This window comes from Cupressus sempervirens, chromosome 3 (assembly GCF_028749045.1).
Source record: "Cupressus sempervirens isolate cs-2001-9-10 chromosome 3, ASM2874904v1, whole genome shotgun sequence".
In the NCBI taxonomy this organism is placed as follows: Eukaryota; Viridiplantae; Streptophyta; class Pinopsida; order Cupressales; family Cupressaceae; genus Cupressus; species Cupressus sempervirens.
The window spans coordinates 68,650,924-68,672,867 of NC_143120.1; the positions used below are offsets into that span (position 1 = coordinate 68,650,924).

General features: G+C 34.5%; 1 pseudogene; it reads left to right on the plus strand.

Annotated features, from left to right (window-relative positions):
• Positions 1-819: 819 nt before the first annotated feature.
• The window catches only part of LOC149564828 (squalene monooxygenase SE1-like), a 77,549-nt pseudogene continuing 56,424 nt past the window's right edge, over positions 820-21,944 (plus strand).

A 21,944-nucleotide genomic window follows, 5' to 3' on the forward strand; every position in this document is an offset into this window, starting at 1 on the left:
ACCAAATGTTTGCAAGATGAAACAAATAATACTACAAAATATTCTGCAGTGAGGGAGGCTCTAGTCTTAGGAACACAAATTGGCTATAAATGAATTCGTCTGGAAGGTAATTCAGAGATCATCATAAATGGCATTAAGAGATGAAAGATGGAGATATTACACTTGGATCAATGTATACAAAAAATCAAAGAATTTCTTTTGGATTTTGATGATTTTAAGGTTTCACATTCATTTTAGGAAGTGAACAGAGTGGCAGATATGCTAGCCAATATAGGTGTCAATGCAGCATCAAGTCCAAAAAATGAAATCTTTGAGGACTTTCATCACCTTGGACTTCAATAAAGAGAGAACTATTATTTGTCCATTAGACACATTAATTCATACATGAAAATTTAAAACTGGATGGTTTAAGGGAAAGGCATCATGAGTCTGACTTCCAATGACATTAAATCATTCGGTGGTAAGAAAATATTTCCAATCTACTGATATATCCCTCACACATGTCAAATGGAGTGTTTGTTTGCCTTGACACTTTGTTCCAAAGAGTTCCAAGGCATATATATTCAGTTAGAAGGCAGGTTAAGTTCATTTTTTCACACTATGATAGAAATGGAGCCAAACTTTGCTCTAGGCTCAAATTCTCAAATGCAAACCTATAAAGGCCAGATTACCACGTGATGTCTCAAACATATTTTTGTCTTTGATGACTTGGCCTTTCCAGAGGGTGTATAGTAGATGTTAGGGCCAGATTATATCAACACATTCTAGAAGAGGAGATCAAATCTAGATGTGGTGTCATTGTTTGTTGCACTCACATTGATGGTGGTGGAATTGAAAGAAGAGGTTCATCGAGTTTTTGCTACATGTGTGGATAGTCAATGGCTTCTGGGGTTAGAGGACATAATTGAGAGAGTTTTTCTAGGCGTAGGTATTGAGATGGGAACAAAGCCTTGGAAGCTAAATGGTGGAGGGGACTCTTTGGTTCAACCACTAGTTGTGTGGCTATCCTCAAATCCGCAAGGTGCCCATATCTCCAAAGTAGAACAAGGGTGGAAAAAGATAGTGGAGTTCCTAACTAAGCACATTTGGGTACCAGAGGAGCATGAATGGGGCTTTATGAAGGCTACATTGAGAAAGAGAATGCTCGCTCCTGGACAACAAATTTGCTGCCAAATTATGAAGAAATGCCACCTTGAGGAGGGTGTGTCCACATCACAAGGAATTTGGGTTGATGCCTCATTGCTAGTTGAAGAGGGAGAGGATAGTGGAAAGCACCATAGGGGGAGGTAGGGAAATTCAGTGATGGATGACCACTCAACTCCAACATTCACTCATGAGGACACTACACTATGGTTCAAGGAGTAAGAAATTATACACAGTAGAGATGGTAATGGATATATTTTGTTTGTCTTGATCAGTTAAGTGTTTGGGTTGGGTGGTTTTGTCTTCTTTGGAGTGTTCATACTCTGAATTTTTGTCTAATGGCATGTGTATGGTTAGGGTATGGGTAGTATAGATAGAAAGGCATTTAACCGTACCAAAGCAATGTATCTATATCTCTCTTTTTATCAATATAATACAAAATGTTACCTATCAAAAAAAGTATACTCATTAATTTAAATAATAATAATAATAATATTTAGAGTTCATTATTAAAATGAAACTCTTAAATTAAATATCATTAAATTAAATAAATATAATTACACCAAAATTGGAACTTCCAATTGATTTTTTTAAATTTAATTCTTATATTTAATTAGTTTCTCAATTAATTAAATATAATTAAAAAATAATTTTTCTAAATAATTTTTTTGTCAAATTAAATCATTTAATATTCTTCTTATTTGATTCATAATAACTAAAAAAATACAAGAGACCCACAATTTTGAATAACAAAACCTATCTATAAAATAAAGTATAGATTCAAAATTGAGGGTCAAAATCTCAAATTCATGTCACTTTGATGAATTTGGAGTGAATAATTTAGATACTTGACCTATATTCTAGGACAATTGGCTTAGGGTTGGTATTTGGACTTGATAACAATCTCCCCTCTTTACCATTGAGATACTACGATAGGGCACACTCATCTTAGCAATTCAAGGAAGTCAATACCCAATTCATGCAATCTTCATAAAAGCTAAACATGTACATATACATATATATCTAAACTAAATAGGCAATGGCAAGGAGTGGTACATCATATAGATCCTAACTAGTAGGTGAGTACGACTCCCTCCCTCGACCACATAAAAAATGTCAAACATAAAGTAAAACATACATGTATACCATACACATACAAGTATGAGGTTAGTAACCATATATAAATCATTCATCTAACACATGTAGTATGGGGTTAGTAACCATAGAAAACCTTATATAAATCATCCAACTATCATCATGAAACAAATGAAATCACTATATGAACATACAAAGCATGATCATTAAAAGAATAAGCATGAATACATGAAGTAACCAAGTATAAAGTAGCTCATCAAATATATTAACTGAGTATGAAATAACATCCAATCAAATCAAGTAACCAAGTACCACTAAGTTATAAAACATAACCATAAAGCTAACTTTAGAGAATTTAGTAATAATATGAAAAGTGAACTAGGTGTAGGCACTACAATAAGGACATATACTCTATATATATTATTCGATATTTTGTTGAAGTTGTTATTATCTAGTATTGATTTAAGACTTTCTTTTGTGATACAATAGATATATTCTTGAGGAAAATTAGAATTGATATATGTAGACACCCAAAAATTGACAAAGACTAATACAATCCAAATTTTGATCAAACAACACAGATTAAGGACAAAATTAGATAATGGAGGAAAACAACAGACTTTCAAATCAATGGTAACATTAAGTCATTAATCAACCAAATCACCTATCAAATAAAAAAGGATCTAAATCACTTTAAAAAGAGGAAAAATAATTCATAAAATCATAAAATAAAATAAAATAGGAAAAATGAAAAGACAAAAGTTGAAAATTAATGGAACATTTATTAAATCAATAAAAGCCTTTTATCCCCACAAAAGTGAAAGTCCTCCTTTTTACATTTAAAAGAATAGAAAAATCCTCTTTTATCCTCATGAACTAAGTTTGTTGGACTCGTCCTCTTGATGTCTTATGAGATATTTATAGTTTCACCATTACCCTCTAGTCAAAAGTAAAATCTTGATCCTTACACCAACCCCCTTCTGAAATTCTATAAATAGGAGGCAAATTCAAGATCAAAGGGACCCGAGTTTTAGGCATCTACACTATAGGCACATTTAGAGTTATTATCTCTTTTAGCATTGTTATTATAGAAAATTCATGGCATTTTGATACCATTCTATCATTCTTTTAGCATCATTTAATATCATTTAGACTTACATATGCACATGATTCTAGCATTCTAGTGTTATTATCTTCACATAATTTAAATTTTTATATAGATCTAACATATACTATGATAGATCTACATTTATAGCATACTCCCATTCTAGAACTATCAATAAGATGATGATCTGAGAGCAATTTTAGGAATTTTAGTTAGGGAAACATGAGATGTTCATGGAGTATTTGTTTAACAGTGATTTCTTGGGTCTAGATTAGCTCATTGTTACTTCAATTGCACTTTGATCTAAGGTCTCATGAATACATGATTCCACCATGTACAATTGGCACCCACCATGGGACTTTGTCTTAAAGCCACTCTATTCTTTAACTTTTCTTTCTAGTCATCTATTTTTCTTCTAGATCTTTATTTTTCTCTAGTTGCTTGTGCAGATCAAACATATTGCGGGCTTTAAAAAATTTAGGAAGACCCATAATAGAAGCAGTGAACTTTTGAAGACATTCTCGAGCTCATGAACACTGAATCTGAAACTTCTTCAACATTTTGATTCTTCTGAACATTGTTTTGATGCTTCCATAGTATTTTAATGCATTTGAAGTGTTATATAATGTTGGGATAAAGATAGGGTAACTGAGAGGGTGGGGGTGGGGGGAATCAGTTACTTACAAAAATTAATCCTCAAATCCCTTAGATGTCTTATAGATCTAGTTACTGCTGATACTCAGTAAACAAATGTTGTAACTTGGTAAATTAAACTATTACTTATTTTTCAAGCATTCATGCATGTAACTAAAAACAAAATGAACACAAGAGACACCAGATTTAACGTGGAAACCCAATATGGGAAAAACCACCAAGTAACTAGTCACCAAATTTTCACTCTTCTGAAGTGAGCCCTGTTAGGAGCCAATCTTGTTAAAGTTTACAATACACATTGTTAGGTGTGACCCTATTAGACGATTTAATCACCTTGTTAAGAGTTGCCTTGCTAGAAGTCTTTAGAACAATTCAACTAAATTGTCACCTTGTTAGAGGATTTACAAAATGGTTGTTAAACCAACTCTATTAAGAGATTTGAAATCACTACTACAATAGTTAGAATGCAACAATGAATTAACTTGAACAAGATGTAACTAAATTTGCTTCTTATAGGTCTTTGTTCAGCATCATTAGATCCTCCTTAATCAAATATGGCTCTGTTGCTCCTCAATGATCTCTGATCATCCTTCAAATTCACTTCCACAATAATCAATCTTCATATTACATTAATTCCATTTACCATACTCTTACAATTTGTGACTTGACCTCTTACTTATACCATTCAGATTGTCAAGTCAGACTATTTACATGTTACATTTACCAATAAACCATACATTAGTCGGCTACAGATATTACTTTGAACAAATAAATGTTATTTCATAAAATAATGAAATCCTTTACTAACCGACCTTGCTCAGTAAATGTTGCTTCCATAAATTTCCTGAGTTAACTTTCTTGACTTGGTTAACATTGAAATATCTGTAAAATCCTTTGGCTATCGAGTTTACTTAGTAAGAACTGAATTCCTTCATGAGAGCTCGATAAGAGCTACTTCTACCACATTTCTTTTGATGACCGAGTGAGCTTGGTAAGAATTGCTTCAGTCACATCTCCTTTGATGACCGAGTGAGCTCGATAAGAACCGCTTCAGTCACATCTCCTTTGATGACCAAGTGAGCTCGATAAGAACTGCTTTAGTCACATTTCTTATGATGACCGGGTGAGCTCGGTAGATTCTGTCCATTTTCCTTGTTGACCTTCTAAGCTCGGTAAACACTATCCTTTGCCTTGTTGTCCTTCTGAGCTCGATAGATACTGTCCTTTGCCTTGCTAACCTTCTCAACTTGGTAGACACTGTCCTTTGCCTTGCTGACCTTCTGAGCTTGGCAGATGCTATCTGATGATTGATATGATATTTGTGTGACATCAAAGACAACACACAATTTGAACTATTGTATCCAACAATCTCCCTCTTTGGCATTGATGGCAACACAACATGTCATATTAGAATGAAATTTGAAAACAAGTCTTTTATCGATAGAATAATTTACTTTTTTTTTTTTTAATACAACAAACTCTCTCTTTCATAATAATCTCTCCCTTTTATACAAACTATTATATTTTGCAAATTACAGAAAGATATGACAGTATACTCTCCCTATTTGACAACACATGCCAAAGACAACTCAAAATAGTTGAATAGCATTGTACTTGATGTACTGATTCATATGCAATGTTTTTATTGGTTTGCTGCATCAATTGATAGATTTTCAATTCTGTTCCTATTGATGCATCATTAAAGCTATATTTTAGTGAGCTTCAGATAGGGGAATGACCCCTAACTTACCTCTTAGATACAAGAATGCATCCTTAGGTAAAGGCATTGTGAATATGTCAGCAATTTGTTCCTTTATATGGACATATTGCAGTCTTATTTCCTTTTCTTGTACCAATTCTCTAACAAAGTGATACATTATGGCAATATGCTTGGTTTTTGAATGCATCACTGGATTCTTGAAGATGTTAATTGCACTTGTGTTATCACAAAACATAACAATAGGTTCTTTGATTTCTTGCTTCATACCTTCCAATAATTGTTTAAACCACACAATGTTTGAGCAATTTACTGCTGTTGCAGCAATTTACTGCTGTTGCAACATATTCAACCTCTGCTGCGGATTGCGATGTACAATTTTTATTTTTGCTTGTCCAAGAAACCAACCTTTTTTCAAGAAAGAAACCTCCTCCACTTGTGCTCTTTCTATCATCAATATTTCCTGCCCAATCTGCATCAGTGAACACCTTTAAATCTAGATTTCCTCCAAGTTTATACCATAATCCATACTCTTCAGTTCCTTTTAGGTATCTCTTGATCCTTTTGATTGCCATCATGTGATTTTCTTTTGGTTTTGCTGAGAATCTTGCTATAATTCCTACTGCAAGGGCAATGTCTGGTCTCGTGTGCACTACATATTGCAACTTTCCAATCATAGATCTACACAATGTCTGATCCACTTTCTTTGATTCATCATCCTTGGTTAGTTTTAATCCAATACACATAAGAGTCCCAACTGGTTTATAGTCTTCCACACCAAAAAATTTCAATATCTCCTTCATGTATTTAGATTGAGTGATGTAGATGCCATTCTTATTATGTTGAATTTGAAGACCAACAAAGAATTTTATCTCACCAAACATTGACATTTCAAATTCCTTGTTCATTTGTTCTAAAAATTATTTGCAAAGATCATCATTTCTTGTGAACAAAGTATCATCTACAAATATTTCTACCAAAACAATCTTATTATCTGGTCCTTCCTTTATGTACAAATTGTTGTTTTCATCAGTTCTTTGAAAATCAATCTGAATAAGATAATTATGCAATCTTTCATACCATGCTCTAGGGGCTTGTTTCAGACCATATAATGCTTTATGCAATTTGCAGACCATGTCCTTCTTGTCTAGATCAACAAAACCTTCTGTTCAATGTAAACCTCTTCATCCAATATGCCATTGAGAAATGCTGACTTGACATCTATCCGATAAACTTTGAATCTTTTGAATGCAGCATATGCAAGTAAGGTTCTAACACCTTCCAATCTTGCAATAGGAGCAAAATTTTCTCCATAGTCTACACCTTCTTCTTGAGAGTATCCTTTGCATACTAGTCTAGCTTTGTTCCTTGATACCTTACCATCTTCATTTAGTTTGTTTCTGAATACCCACTTTGTTCCAATTAGATTTTTGTCTTTAGGTCTTCGTACAAGAGTCCATGTTTTATTTTTCTCTATCTATTCTATCTATTCATTGATAGCTTCAATCCAACTTTCATTGTCTAGTGCATCTTTGACATTTCTAGGTTCAAAATCAGCAAGTAAACAAGTGCCTTTCAACTTACTTCTTGTCATTATTCATTCTAATTTATCTCCAATGATCTGATCTGGTGCATGATGCTTTCTAACATACTTGGCTAACATGGGATCCTTTCCTTTTGAATGACTTGCATTGTTATCCTTTTGTGTCTCAACTTCTAGTTCTGATTTTGGTTGCTCGGGCTCGGTAGATGCTAACTCTATAGCTTCTATCTGCAACTTGGGTTCTTGCAGCTTGGTAGGTATTGACTTAGTTTGAACTTCTTGTGACTCGGTTAATGAAGACTCTAGAGTTGAGGATTCCTAATTAATAGGTATACTTGGCATTGTATCAAGTTCAATGTAAACAAATCTTCTATAGTCTGCAGGTTCCTTTTTGCTTTCTTCTTCTATTCTTTCTGCAAACTCATCAACTTTCACATGTGCACTTTCTATGACTTTGTGAGTAGATAAGCTCAAACATCTATATGCTTTTCTTTTGCAAGAGTGTCCCAAAAATATTCCTTCATCACTTTTTACATCAAATTTACCTTTTCTAGATTCTTTCAAAATGTAACATTTGCTTCCAAATACTTTTATAGAACTTACATTGGGTTTGTAGCCATACCACAACTCATAAGGTGTTTTGAATGAGTCCTTTTTCAGCTGTACTCAGTTCAAGGTATGAACTACAGTGCTGATAGCTTCCTTCCAGTATTTGATAGCAATGCCTTTCTCAATCATTAAGGTTCTTGCACAATCTATGATAGATTTGTTCCTTCTTTCTACTATTCCATTTTGTTCAGGAGTTCCAAGTGTTGAAACCTATCTTTTGATTCCCCTTTCAATGCAAAAGTTATTGAACTCATGTGAAATGAATTCACCACCTCTATCAGACCTTAAGCATTTCAATCTTTTGCCTATTTCCTTTTCTACTCTAGCCAAATACCATTTTAACTTTTCAAATGCTTCTGATTTCTCTCTTAGGTACATAACAATCATCATTCTTGAATAATCATCAACAAATAGAATGAACAATTTTTCACCCATATAACTTTCAATGCCAATAGGTCCACACAAATCAGTATGCACAATTTCTAGAACTTCTTCAGTCTAATGGTTCTTGCTTTTAAAACTAGTCTTTCCCATTTTACCAATTTGACAATTCTTGCATAGACCAACCTCAGGTTTCTTTATGTCAGGGATACCTCTTACTTTTCTGAATTTACTAATTTTTATTAAGTTGTCAAAGTTTACATGACACAACCTCCTATGACATAACCAACTTTCTTCAATTTGAGTAATGAAACATGAACATTCACCAAGTTCAAGATAAAATAAGTTACCTTTTGTTTGAGTGCCTGATCCAATCAAATTTCCTTTGCCATCCAGCAATCTTGCTTTTCCATGCATAAATTCTATTTTGAATCCATTATTAAGTAGTTGTGCCACACTCAAAAAATTATGCTTGAGTCCTTATACCCAATATGCATTATCACATACAAGTTCCTTGGTTAGTGAGATTATTCCTTTTCCTCTTATACAACAAAGTTCATTGTTACCAAATCTTACACTGCCACCATCATAGTTTTCAAAGTATTCAAACTTAGTTTTATCACCAGTTATGTGATGAGAAAAACCACTATCTATGATCTATGTATCATTTTTGTTCATATGAGAAATGAGTGTCATTTCCTCATCATTATCAGACTCATCTTTCACAACAATGTAGACAATTTCATCTTCTTCTTCATCATCAAAATCATTAGAATCTTTAGCCATAAAACATGTTTTCTTACCTTTATCCTTGAATTATTTGAAGTGTTTCTTGCCATTGTACTTGTGACCTTTCTTCTCATCTTTGTTCTACTTATTTGGGCACCTAGTAGCAATATGTCCAATTTCTTCACAAGAAAAACATATTAGAGGAACCTTACCTTTGTATTTCCCTTTGCCTTTTGAATATTTTCTTGCTAGTAGAGCTTCAACCACTTCAAGATCGTTTTCTAAACTTTTTTTTGATTCTTCATCACTCTCTGATTGTGGATCCTTCATCTTTTTCCCTTTTTCTTTGAGTGAAAGCTTGGCTTCAAATGCTTATTCAACGTTCTTGGCAGCTAGAACATAATTTTCATAGTTGTCTAACTCAAATGCAGTCAATCTTCCAACTATGGCCTCTAAATTTATTTTATGATTTTTCTCATATCTCCTTTCTTGAATTGCAGAGACTCTGATTGCATAAATAGGAAGTAGAGTTCTAAGAACTTTACTTATAACTATCCCCTCACTAATATCTCCTCTAGATACTTTGATTGCACTAACACATGCTCTAACTCTTTCAACATACTTTGCAATTTTTTTTTCCTCTCTCATCCTCATTTGATCAAATTGTCCTCTCAAACTTTTTGCTTTGGCTCTTCTCACATTATCATCTCCTCCATAGATTTCTTTCAGCTTGTTCTACATTTCAAAGGTAGTTTTGCAATCCTTGATGTCATCAAACTCTTCATAACTTAGAGAAAATGTTATATCTATCATCATGTTATTGTGAGTCTTTTTTTCAGCAATATCATTGATAGATAATGTACCAGAAGGTTCTTCATATTTTTCATCAAGGTACTTCAGCCCTGTATCACCAATAGAAGCTAGATGAAGCCTCATCAATCCTTGCCATGTTGAAAAGTTGTCCCTATTAAGTCTTGGAATTTCTCTTTTGTAAGACATCCTAATTTTTAGCTTAGATCCTTGAAATCTTTTCCTGTAAGCACCAATAGCTCTTATACCAATTGTTGCGATAAAAATAGGGTAACTAAGAGGGGAATAGGGTAACTAAGAGGGGGGGGGGGGGGGGGTGAATCAGTTATTTACAAAAATTAATCCGTACATCCCTTAGATGTCTTAAAGATCTAGTTACTACTGATACTCAATAAAAAAATGATGTAACTCAGTAAATTAAACTATTACTTATTTTTCAAGCATTCATGCATGTAACTGAAAAAAAAAATGAACACAAGAGACACCAGATTTAACATGGAAACCCAATATAGAAAAAACTACTAAGTAACTAGTCACCAATTTCTTACTCTTCTAAATTGAGCCCTGTTAGGAGCCAACCCTGTCAAAGGTTACAATACACACTATTAGGTGTGACCTTGCTAGAGGATTTAATCACCCTGTTAGGAGTGGCCTTGCTAGAGGTCTTTAGAACAATTCAATTGAACTGTCACCTTGTTAGAGGATTTACAAAATGGTTGTTAAACCAACTCTGTTAAGAGATTTGGAATTACTGCTACAATGGTTAGAAAATAACAATGAATTAACCTGAACAAGATGCAACTGAATTTTCTGGTTACAGGTCTCTGTTCAGCATCATTAGATCCTCCTTGATCAAATATGGCTCTGCTGCTCCTCAATGATCTCTGATCATCTTTCAAATTCGCTTCCACAGTAATCAATCTTCATATTACATTAATTTCATTTCCCATACTCTTAGAATTCGTGAGCTGACCTCTTACTTATACCATTTAGATTGTCAAGTTGGCCCATTTACATGTTAAATTTACCAATAAACCATACATCAGTCAGCTACAGATATTACTTTGAACAAATAAATGTTATTTCATAAAACAGTGAAATCCTTTACTAGTCGACCCTACTCGGTAAATACTGCTTCCAAAAATTTCCTGACTTAACTTTCTTGACTCGGTTAACATTGCAATATCTGTAAAATCTTTTGGTTGCCGAGTTTACTTGGTAAGAACAAAATTCCTTCATGAGAGCTTGATAAGAGCTGCTTCTACCACATTTCTTTTGATGACCAAGTGAGCTCGGCAAGAACTACTTCAGTCACATCTCCTTTGATGACCAAGCGAGCTCGATAAGAACTACTTCAATCACATCTCCTTTGATGACCGAGTGAGCTTGGTAAGAACTACTTTAGTCACATTTTCTTTGATGAATGGGTGAGCTCGATAGATTCTGTCCTTTTGCCTTGTTGACCTTCTAAGCTCGGTAAACATTATCCTTTGCCTTGCTGTCCTTCTGAGCTTGGTAGATATTGTCCTTTGCATTGCTGACCTTTTAAGGTCGGTAGAAACTGTCCTTTCCCTTGCTGACCTTCTGAGCTCGGTAGACACTATCTGATGACTAATATGATATTTGTGTGACATCAAAGACAACACACAATTTGAACAATTGTATCCAACATATAATGCATTTGAATTCTTTGTAATACATCTACTTTTTTTTACAATGCATTTGCCAGATTATGTAGTGCATTTTCATATTTAAATAGTGCATTGACATGTTTCTTTAATGCATATGCCATTTTCTATAGCACATCTGATCAGAGTTATAAATCACCATATCTAACTTGCAGATCTAATTGCTAGTTGTTTACAAATCTCTTCTAGACTAACAAGAACTCACAAGTCACTAAAATTTCATGAGAATGGAATGAAGACACTCAAAAATGCACCTAGCCTTCGCTAGCATTGAATCAGGTTGGCCTAAACTCTTTTCAATTAGATTATGACATTTAAAAATTTATAACCTAGTTTGAATAGAAATTTTAATTCCGTTGATTTATTTGAAAGTAAGCCTATGCTCTCAACTCACTAAGTTGATCAGAATGCCAAACCTTTTATAATGGTTAATAGCAATCAAGTTGGGAATGGACAAACATGTAGAATTAAATAGGAGCCTCCTGTCTTCTGTAGCTAAAAGCTCATAACTGAAAATCATGTTTGTCATGTTTGGGAGATCAAAGTAGTAGGGATATGCTCTCACTCTTTTAGAGTGATCAAATTCCCAAACTTGCTTCTAATTTCTACTTTTTCTCTTTTTACTAGGTAGATTATTTAGCCTTAGAAAGGATACCTCCTAATATTTTCCTCAGCAGGGTCGGTGAGAGGGAACACCTTCCATCTTGCATTCCCAATCGAATGTAAGCCAATCATTTTTGAAACATAGCCTTCCTCTAGTAGTCTCACAAAATATTATGCCAAACCTCCTTAGAATTAGTGGGAAGCTCTTTGTCACTAGAGATGCAAATTCAAACATTCTTGGTCAAACACTAAAACCTTGTAGTCACCAGCCTTAGCAAGCATTGTTAGGAAGCCATTTCTTTCATTTTCTAAGTGCATGAAGGTTTATTTTATTATCATTTCTATTACTTTTTTGTTTGGATGTGTCTACTTTAATACATATTAATGAAACTTTTGATCACAATCCTTCCAAGAAAATGCAATTGCAAACTGGTACAAAACCCAATACAAACATTGTTGTATACCTTGGAATAATGTATTTAGTACTTGAAAAAACAAATTTTACCATTTCTACAATGCATTTGCATCTTGTAATAGCACATTTGACTAAACAAGTAGTGCATTTAAAGAATTAAATAGTACATACATCCTACAGAATAGTGCCTAGCACACCATAAACTAGTGCATACAAGCATTAAAATAGCGCATTTGAAACTTCCTATAGTGCATTTGAGAAAAATCTTAAAATAGAGGCAATCTACACCCACAATATTCATAAGCAAACAATAGATTTGGATACCCTTTTTCTTCATCGACATTCTATAAACTAAAGAATTCTAAAATTGACATCCACCTTTAAAGCAAGCTATCTTCCAACCCGACATCAAATATCTAATCCAATAGTTATCGTTACTTTAACTTCACATATGAAGTCAAAAACAAACAAACACACATCTGTCCCCTACCTGACTTCACAAAATTGAGTTTTATAATCATCAACAACATCACCAAACACCTTTATTGAAACATATCTTGATATTCCAAGGAAATTTTGTCTAAAATAAATCCTCATATTGTTGAAATGCAAAAGAGTTAAGGGATTTGGATCCATGTCCCATGCCACTACGTAAAACCAATGTAGCTACAAATAAAAAAGAGCCTAAAATATCACCCATATGGGTAAGTACTAGAATACCAAAAAGAACTATCAAATCTATGAACATCATTGAACTAGTTACACCCATTGACTGCTTGTCAAATACAGCTACCAACAAATCACCCTTGTTCAAATAGAGCATAGAGCCCTTTAACAAAATGGGTTCATCTAACATATGGGATGAAAGGAGTCTTGAAATTAAAATTGAGGACTTCCAACAAAATCTTGAGCTTGTCAAGATAATGGAAAAAATACTTGAATGCCATAAAGAATGGTACTTGGTATCATTGGCACAACAAGGTGCAAAATTACCACTAAACTTTGACATAATAAACCTTAAGCAAGATGAAGAAGAATCGCCCTTAGAAGTTGTCACACAAAAACTCCAAGATTTATGATTGAAAATGGAAAGAATGAAATGAGGGAAGATCCAACCCACTAAATTAAGCCTTGAGAAAGTATGTCCCCTCCTATTTGACAAAAGTGTCACCTTCACACCCTTTCCACAGAATGTGCAACTACCAAAATATGATAAGTGTTTTGGCATATCCAATCCTCAAGATCACCTTAGAAAATTCTATACTTTAAGTATGGAATTTGTGCATGACATTACCTACCTTATGTGGTTATTTCCTAGAAACTTAGAAGGGAAAACCATAGAGTGGTTCTTGTTAGATTATGGTGACTAATCAGGAAAGTACTGTACATACTTCATAATTAGTGGGTTGTGGCCGACGTTGTAGCTGAAATATGGCCGACATATGGCCGACATGTTGTAACCCTAAAATGGCATAAAATACTTGTATAAAAGGGTTTAGTGTTAGGTATTTTCATTATGTTGTGATGCGAAATTGCTTCTTGCGGCGATATTGAGCTGTAAGGGATTATAGACTGTAATCAGGTTGTAATCACTGGATTGTAATAAGATCAGACTTGTTGTTTGGTGGACAAAGCCTAGGGATTGGATGAAACATGTTAAATCTTGGTGCCTTGTATTCATTTCTGTGTGATCTATTATTTTTTCTATTATTGGTTATATTTGCATGTAGTTTTTATTTCTATCTGTGGTTTATCCTAACAAGTGGTATCAAAGCCTAGTTGTTTTTTAATTATCCTTTGTAGGAAAGTTTCATAGTTGAGTGGGAGTCTCATGGTTCAGTGGGAGCAATGGTAGATGAGGGTAAATTGAGGGTTGATAGGTTTAATGGTAGAACTTCCAGTTATGGAAGATGCAAATGGAAGACTATATGCATCAAAAGGATTTATGGAAACCGTTGGAGGGAAAAGCCAAGAATCAGGGATCTATGTCAGATGCTAAATGGGATCTTTTGGATAGAAAGGCACTTGGAAGCATTTAGTTATGCTAGGCACCATCGGTGGCATTTAATATTACAAAAGCAAAAACAACAAAAGAGTTGATGAAAACCCTAGCGACACTATATGAAAAGCCCTCCACTTCAAACAAGGTATTTTTCATTAAGCGTTTATTTAATATGAAAATGGCAGAAGGTGGATCTATTGCAGATCATTTAAATGAGTTTAATACTATTTCTAGTCAATTATCTTCTATGGGTATAAATTTTGATGAAGAAATTAGGGCTCTCTTGATTTTGTGCTTTTTGCCTAAAAGCTAGAATGGCTTGGTAATGGCAGTGAGTAATTTTGTTCCTAGGTATAGTACCCTAAAATATGATGATGTGATTGGTATTTTTTTGAGTGAGGAAATTTGTAGGAAATCCTTAGGTGGATCTATATCAAGAAGTTCTTTGAATGCACAAAGCAGGGGCAAAACGACTAAGAGAGGAAGTAACTCTGGAAATCGTGGGAAATCAAGAGGAAAGTCAAAAGGGAAGAGGTCTCGATCATGAGGACCAAATGACTGTTGGTACTGTGGGAAACTAGGGCACAAAAAGAAAGATTGCTGGAATCGAAAGAAAAATGAAGGAGATAAATTAGATGGAGACAAGGAGGCAAATGTAGTAAGTAACAAATCTGAAGAGGATGCTTTGCTTCTGTCTTTAGAAAGTGTTGATGATTCATGAGTTTTAGATTCTGGTGCTTAATTTCATGCTACACCTCATAGAGGTTGTTTCATTGATTATGTCCAAGGGGATTTTGGGCTTGTTTATTTGGGGGATAATGAACCCTATTAGATTGTTGGAAAGGGAAAAATTAAGATTAAGTTGCAGAATGGGAATCATTGGCTACTACATGATGTAAGACATGTTCCAAGGCTACGTAGGAATTTAATTTTAGTGGAGCAACTTGGTGATGAGGGTTGTGTAGTTACTTTTAATGATAAAAATTGAAAGGTTTCAAAAGGTTCCCTTGTAGTAGCAAAAGGTGTGAAAGTAGGCACCTTATATATTTCTACAGGTCATATAATTGTTCCTTCTACTTTGATTGTTTCATAGAAAAATGAATGTTCAAGAACAATTGTTGTAGTTGAGCAGGGAGAACAAATAGCTACTGTAAATTTTGATACAGCACTATGGCACAACAGACTTGGGCACATGAGTGAGAAAGGTATGAAATTAATTCACTTAAAGAAAGTTTTACCAGGTCTAAAATGTGTTAATATGAATTTCTGTGAAAGTTGTGTGTATGGAAAACAAAAGAGAGTGAGTTTTGTAAAGACTGGGAAGGAAAATAAAAAGGAGAAATTAGAGCTTGTGCATACAGATGTATGGGGACCAGCTCAGGTATCTTCTCTTGGTGGATCTCATTATTATGTTACATTTATTGATGACACAACTAGAAAAGCATGGGTTTATTTCCTTAGACAGAAATCTGATGTATTTCAAACTTTTAAGAATGGAAATGCTTGGTTAAAAATGAGACTGGTAAGAAATTAAATGTCTCAGATCTGATAATGGTAGTGAGTATTGCAGTCATGAATTTGAAGATTATTGCTCCACTAATTGTATTCATAGACAAAAAACTATTCCAAGGACTCCACAGGAAAATGGAGTGGCAGAATGCATGAACAGGACTATAATGGAGCACGCAAGGAGCATGAGGTTGCATGTTGGCTTGCCCTTACACATGTGGGTGAAGGCCATCAATACTGTATTATATTTGATTAATAGAGGTCCCTCTACTCCTTTGGGCTATGGTATTCTAGAAGAAGCGTGGACTTGTAAGAAGGTGAGTTATTCTTTTCTCAAGACCTTCATTTGTGAAGCTTTTGCTCATATAGACTCTTAAAATAGAACCAAGCTAGAAGCTAAATCAAAGAAATGTGTCTTTTTTGGATATGGCATTAATGAATTTGGTTATAGGCTTTGAGATTTTGAAAATCTTAAAATTGTTAGAAGTCAAGATGTCATATTCAATGAGAAAGTGTTGTACAAAGATCTGTTGCAGCAACATGAGAAGAAAGAAGATGATTATGTAGTGTTGGATGATACTCCAAAAGCTGATGTTCTAGCCATTCCTCATGATGTGCAATAACTGCAACAACAAATACCACACACAACGGTGAATTTTAAATGGTCAACGAGGCAAATTAGACCTCCACAAATATTTTCTCTCTCTTTGTATTCTATTTTACTTACTGATGCTGGTAAACCTGAAAGTTATGATGAAGCTGTGCAGGTGAATACTAAGATTTAGTGGGAGTCTGCAATGAAAGATGAAATGGACTCTTTGTTGTAGAATAAGACATGGGATCTATGCAAGTTGTCTGCACGTAAAAAGGCTTTATAGAATAAGTGGGTTTATAGGTTGAAAGAAGAGGAAGGAGGTCAGAAAAGATTAAGGCCAGGTTAGTTGTAAAAGGATTTTCACAGAAAAAGGGAATTGATTTTGATGAGATATTTTCTCCTATTGTTAAAATGACTTCTATTCATACTATTTTAATTCTTGTGGCTACTGAAGATTTGAATTTAGAGCAATTGGATGTTAAAATAGCCTTTCTTCATGGTGATTTGGATGAAGAAATATATATGGCTCAGCCACAAGGTTTTGAGGTCCAAGGTAAGGAGAACTTAGTGTGAAAATTGAAGAAAAGTGTATATGGCTTGAAGCAAGCACCTCGGCAATGGTATCTGAAATTTGACAGTTTTATGCATGAGCATGGATATAATAGGTGTCATTCAAATTATTGTGTTTATTTTAAGATGTTGGATGATGATAGCTACATTATTTTATGTTTATATGTTGATGATATGCTTGTAGCTGGGTCTAACATGGATCATATTAAGGGGCTAAAATGACAGTTAGCACATGCATTTGCTATGAAGGATTTGGGGGTAACAAAATAAATCCTTGGTATGAATATTTGGAGAGATAGGAAGAATAGAACATTAACGCTATTTCAGGTTGATTATGTTGAGAATGTGTTGCAAGATTTCTCTATGGAGAATGCTAAAGCTGTTAGCACACCTTTACCTGGTCATTTGAAATTGACTAAGGAGATGTGTCCTAAGACACAAGAAGAGGAGGATAAGATGTCTAAGGTACCCTATGCTTCAGCTGTAGGAAGCTTGATGTATGCTATGGTATGTACTAGGCCAGATATTGCACATGTCGTGGAAGTCATTAGCAGGTATATGAGTCATCCAGGATTTGGCTGTCAAGTGGAATCTCATATATTTGAGAGGAACATCCAATAAATTTTTATACTTTGGGGGCTATACTACTAATTTACAGGGCTATGTTGACTCAAATTTGGTAGGGGATATTGATACCAGGCAGAGTACTATAGGTTATGTCTTTACTATTGGTGGGCCGACTATGAGTTGGGTTTCTAGGTTACAAAAGATTAATGCTCTATCCACTACAGAGGCAGAGTATGTTGTTGCTATAGAGGCAGCCAAGGAGATGATATGGCTTTAGTTCTTCTTGGAAGAATTGGGACATCCTCAGAAGGATAATTATTTGTTCATAGATAGTTAGAGTGCCATTCATCTTGCAAATAATTTAGCTCTGCATTCTAAGATCAAACACATCCAGTTGCGGTATCATTTCACTCGATCAATTTTGGAGGATGGATAGCTAAAGCTAGAGAAGATCCATACAAATGATAATCTGGCAGATATGTTGACAAAGGTTGTAACAAGGGAGAAGTTGAACCCCTCTTCAACTTCGATTGGTCTTTTAGACTGAACATGAATCAAAGAACAGCAGAGTCCAGGGTGATTTGATCCAGTGGGAGCCCCATGTGGTAGTGGTATTGCTACAGGATCAGTCTCCAAGTGGGAGATTATTGTTTAGTGTGGAGCCTGATCAGTCACCAAGTGGAAGATTGTTAGATTATGGTGACTGATCAGGAAAGTACTTTACATACTTCATAATTACTGGGTCATGGTCGACATTGTAGCCGACATATGGCCTACATGTTATAACCCTAAAATAGCATAAAATACTTGTATAAAAGGGTTAAGGGTTAGGTATTTTTATTATGTTGTGATACAAAATTGCTTCTTACAATATTATTGAGCTGTAAGGGATTACAGACTGTAATCAAGTTGTAATTACTAGATTGTAATAAGATCGAACTTGCTATTTGGTGGATGTAGCCCAAGGATTGGGTGAACCACGTTAAATCTTGGTGACTTGTGTTCATTTCTATGTGATCTATTATTTTTTCTATTATTGGTTATATTTGCATGTAGTTTTCTTTTTTGTCCATGGTTTATCCTAACAATTCTCCAAGCTACCCTCCAATATCAAGTCATTTGACCAACTGGCTTCACTCATTATTGCACAATATTCATATAATATTGAAAGAGAAGTCACTATGATCAATCTATCCAACACAAAGCAACTCCTCGAAGAGTCTTTTAAAGTTTTCTTTCAAAGGTGGAGACACACTTTCACTAAATACCACTAAGACATCCCAGATAAGGAAAAAATAGGCATATTCATCGATATCCTCTCGAAGCTTATGAGCTACTAGCTAGAACATCAAGGGCCCAAATATTTCAAGACTACTTTAGAAAATGTTGCTAAAGTAGAAGAAACCCTAATAAGTAATGACATCATTAAGATATTAAAAGATGGCAAAGGTTTCTCAAATAATTCCTCACAAACACATAACTCATTGGATCAATTAGTTGATAAAAAAAAAATTGTGGTGGAGAAGTAACGATAAAACCATATTCAATGATGAGGTGGTCAAAGAAAATCATGTTAAATCACAACCTCACCCCTATCCAAACTAGCAATGCCCAACTATAAATAATACCAATGTAAATCCTCATCAAAACCTACCCAAACAAGATAATATTCATCTGTTCATTTGATAAAACACCACTACTTCAACTTCCAATCACCAGGTATCCTACAATCAAGCTCCTCCCCCAAGAGGATACCAATCTTCCAACATACCCAAAGAAAACACATCCATTGGGGAAACCTATGAAAGAGCATTATAGATGCTCTTAGTGGATGAGTTTATCATACTGGTAGAATCCAAACCCTACGAACCATAGGTCAAACCTAAGTGGTGGAATGAAAAACACTTTAGTGCCTACTACTGAAATAGGGGACATTTGACCAACAATTGTTACACTCTTAAAAGGGCCATACAAAAATTTATTAATAATGGAACTTTCAAAGTAAACAATCTTCGTAATAATCAAGATCACATGACCTTCAAAAACCCCTTCATCAGCCATGAAAAGGGTGAATCCTCTAGAGCCAACCAGAACACATCTTCCAATGATAAAGTCAATTATGCCCATAATTATGATAACAGTATCAATATGATCTCAGGGTTCAACAATGGTGTAAATGTTTTAACATAAAAGAAATCATTAAACATTGTTACCCAAGGTCAAGCCTCCAAAATAGTTCTACCAGGGCCAACCACTAGTTTAGACCATGCAACTGCAACTTCCACCATGTCCAAATATAGTTTAGTCAACTAGTTGTTGAAAACTCCTACCCACATATCCATCTTTGAATTATTGCAAATATCATTGGAACACAAAGAGATCCTTAACAAAGCTTTAGTATCAAATAACCTTGATGTTAAGAGATTTCAAATATGGTAAGTAACCTTTTCATCCCCCACTATGTATCCTTCTTGATCCAAGATGACATGTTTTTCATACATCCACAAAACTCTTCATTACACATTGAAGTCTTCATTTATAGAAATGGAGTCAAAAGTGTTTTGGATGATGGTGGAGTCAACCTAAACATTTGCACTTTGAGTTTGATAAAAGCCCTAGGGTACATAGAGGATGTTGTTGATCCCCCAAAAAAATTGCAATTAAAGCTTATGATGATGAGGAGAGATTCTCTAAAGGCATGGTCATTCTACCAATAAGGGTTGGCCCTCTAGTAAAATAAACTATCTGCCAAGTCTTGGATTTGAAGTTGACATACAACATCTTGTTAGGTAGGCCATGGATCCATGACATACAAGTTGTCCCTTTCACCTACAATCAATGTCTAAAATTTCTTTACATGGGCGAAGAGGTGACCATACCTAGGGACCAAAAATATGCACAATATTGTAACTCCTTTGTCCCTCACAACAGGGAAGAGATCAACATCCCAAAAAAAAAAATTAGTCAATCTACATCAATAGAAACCTCAACACCCACTGGTCAAGACAATAACCACTTATCCACATCAACTAAGGGCAAAGAGAAAGTAGGTTGTTCCAGTTCTTCTACTTCTTCACCATTATCATCGAAAGATTCTAAATAGCCACATTATAAAAAAATGGATTGCTTAATGAAAGAGTTTGATTACAAGTGTATGTTATAATATAGGGGTATAGGCAAGTATTTAGTTTCATTGTTTGATCCCCTTCTATCAAGATCTCATACAAAACAATCTTCAACTATTAGACCTTAGCATGAACATTTCATCAAATAAAGTGATGTATCTTTGAGTTCCATAGAGGAAAAAATTTAGCAAATATGAAACATTGAAATTTCCCCTCACCTCTTTGGAAAAGGTTTTGATCTAATGAAGAAGATGGGTTACCCAAGTGGGGAAAGGAAAAGGTATTGTTGAACCCCTAGCAACACAGTTCAGATCCAACAAATTGAAAATAGGGTAGGGTATTTAGAATGAGAAAATGACAAGTACATGCCTTATTCTACATCCCATTCCAAATATTTTGATTCCTCTTCTTCCACCTTAGTGTGGGTATCCAAAGACAAGGATGTCAATAATATAAAGAATGTGAATCTATCCTTCCCTAATTTACCCCATACAAATGAATAGTCCACAGATGCCCATAATAACAAAGATGATTATGATTCAACCAAGTGGGAATTTGACTCATTATCTAAAGAATCTATCCATGATAAATAATGTGATTTTGTTCACATTTTCGCACCCAACAGTTCCATAGTACAAGGATCCACTTCCCATTCAGGCCTTACTTCACCATAAAGAATTAATATACAGTCAAAGGCTTTGAAAATGACATAGAATAGACATCTAACATAAAATCACATGAGGATGAAAAAACTAATGATGGGTCTTAGTTTTAGACCTTATTTCTAGACTTCTTTCCAGTAGAGGTCAAAGATGAGTATAATGGGCAACTCACAAGCTCGACTTTCCTAGACACTTTAGAAGAAGCATGCATTATAGATCTAATTGATACAATGTATGAGTCACCAAATGAGTTCATGTCTTTGAACCCCATTGAGTCTCATCCATATTATGAGTCATTATCCTTAGTCCTTCTTGAGCTTAATGGCTGGAACACAACCGAACCTCACAACATCCCAAATTTTGACACTAACCAACATATTTGCATATACCTTAACATGGTCAAACCATCTCATTTACAAAGA